The sequence below is a fragment of the Silene latifolia genome, chromosome Y, assembly GCF_048544455.1.
Source record: "Silene latifolia isolate original U9 population chromosome Y, ASM4854445v1, whole genome shotgun sequence".
NCBI lineage: Eukaryota > Viridiplantae > Streptophyta > Magnoliopsida > Caryophyllales > Caryophyllaceae > Silene > Silene latifolia.
In genome coordinates this window covers 329535527-329538024 of record NC_133538.1, presented here as the reverse complement: position 1 = coordinate 329538024, position 2498 = coordinate 329535527, and the positions used below count along the sequence as shown (strand labels likewise).

The following is a 2498-nucleotide window of genomic DNA, read 5'->3' as shown; positions in this document are numbered from 1 at the left end:
TATATTAGTAATAATTTAGTACTCTGAACATTATTATTCAATAAGATTCTACATCTACAAGAACAATAAAAGACCAAACTAAGCCCTGATTAAATAGGCTAAACAAAAGAAAAATATTGTTCAAGTTCATACAAAATTTCACTCTTTTCCTCTTAGTCATTTGTTTACCTTTTATATTCATTGTGAGGGGTACTTTAATCAAAGGTAAACAAATGATTTAGACGAAGAGAGTAACTTTATAACATTTTATAAGAAACGGTTTTGGGTCAGATTGGAAGAATTAGAAGATTCCACCATTAGAAAGCGCCTATACCTTTTATATTCATTATGAGGGGTACTTTAATCAAAGAAGTGGGAATCGAGCAAAGGAGATTGCAATGATTATGCACAGCTACAGAAATACATCACCAGCTTATTAAAAGGTTCCATTAAGGATGCTCCGATGTCATGAATCTCTCTGCTCTGCTCGCATCGAGAAAGTTACTTCAACAATTTGTTGGTCCCGAAAAGCTTTCAGTGAGGCTCTTTTCGATCAAGATGAGCAGTATTCTTGCCACAGTGTCGTTTGTGTTCATTAGAAAACAATGAAGTACCTGAGCCAAAAAGTCATAAGTCTCTCAATCATGATGATCAGCATTGAAGTAATTACTAATTCTCACTAACCCCTTGCAGTAAAAACGGTTAAAACCATTCTTGGATAACTACTCCAAATTCATTGCTTGTTTGCTTGTATGTACCTTCTTATTGCTGTATTGTTAATCGTGCAACGGAATTAGCATCAAGAGAATTTATACTTTACACAACTCAATCTAAAGTTCAAAACTACATACTCAAATATGAAGAATTCATTTCGCAAATGTGGGAAAACTGCGGGAAATAATTAAAAATAGAATAAGAGGAGGCGGCTCAACAAGTAATTTGAATGAAAAATTGAAGATGACATCATACCTAAGAGGCCGAATAATGAAATTGATAAGCTGCTCCATTCAATTAAAGGGTGAATTAGGGGAGATGCATAGAGGTGTAACTAAATAAGCATATAAAACAGTAGGAATTTAGAGATGTTTTGCAATTGAAACTGTGTTGTTACTCCGTGTTATTCTGGTGCATGTTATTGTGTTGTTAATACGGTGTTATTTTGGTATTATTGTGTTATTACCCCGTTGTTATTGTGTTGTTAGTGCAATGAGTTTAAGAAAGCATATATAAGCAATGAGTCTAAGAAGGCACTCCATGATCAGTACTGAATATCTAAAATAGTTTTTAGCAAAGTTCTAGTCTCGATTACTGAAAATTATATTGACTTCCATACTGACAGAATCATGAATCAAGACTTATAATACGAGTAAATATATAGCTAATAATCGTCTTAACAATTTAGAGCTAGGCGTATTTCAATCATAACTGAAAAATTTAATTTAAACAGTGATTATAACTCAATTCACGTAATCATGTACTCAACTACAATTATCAGTTAGTAATCAATCAGAAATAAGAGCTATTTCATGCTAAAAGGACTATCGCTAACCATCTCAACCCTAGCAACCTCCTTCACAAGCGCTGGCAACTCCTCCGCCACAATTTGCTCTCCTCCTCCGTTCACAAAAGCAACAAAAAACACCAAATTTAACATAAGCCAAACAATTAAGTAATTAAAGCATAAAAAACATCAATTTGCACAACAATTCATAAAATTACCTGAATTCGAGTTAAAACTAGAGGATGCAGAATATCATCTAATCGATGTCGAAAAGCGCCATTAATTTGATCAGAAGAAGAAGAAGCGTAACAAATAAGCAACGCTTCGGCGACTCAGATCAGCGAGTTTGTGAGTCAGCTGAAAACACTCAGAGTCGAGTTAAGAGACTCGGGGAGTCAACTCGGAGAGCTTGAGGTCAAAATTAGAGGAGTATGTAAAGTTGAGCAAGGATTAAGCGATTAAAACATAAAAGAAGAAGAGAAAGAAATCATAAAAGTATATTAAATTGTTGAAAATATGATGAATTTGGAAGAAAAAATAAAAAAAAAAGTGTAGAGTAACAGTAGATTAACAAAAGAGAGAGAAGGAAGAACAATAGTTGATATTTTGACGGGAAGAGGGAGAAAGGAAATGACCAAAAAACTGAAGGAGAAGGGGATTATATATGAAGCGCAAGATTAGATCTTAGCCGTCTATTTTTGTTTATTGAGTGGCTGAGATTTGCAAACTCACAACTCACCATAAGAAACCAAACTCATATATATATATATATATATATATATATATATATATATATATATATATATATATATATATATATATATATATATATATATATATATATATATATATATATATATATATATATATATATATATATAGAGGCAAGATCCGGTGAGTCCACCTATATATTTGAGTCCATGAGTCCATAAAACAATATCACGCACTATACAAAACAATATCACAATTTTTTTTTTTTTCAAATTTTTTTTTTCGAATTTTTTTTTTTCAATTTTTT

General features: G+C 31.8%; 1 long non-coding RNA gene across 1 annotated transcript; it reads right to left on the bottom strand.

Annotated features, from left to right (window-relative positions):
• Positions 1–480: 480 nt before the first annotated feature.
• LOC141633225 (uncharacterized) lies at positions 481–2085 on the bottom strand. The gene is made up of 3 exons (XR_012538026.1): positions 1699–2085; positions 1529–1593; positions 481–593 (listed from the first exon to the last, which is right to left on the bottom strand). It is a non-coding gene; the product is annotated as an uncharacterized LOC141633225 (long non-coding RNA).
• Positions 2086–2498: the final 413 nt, after the last annotated feature.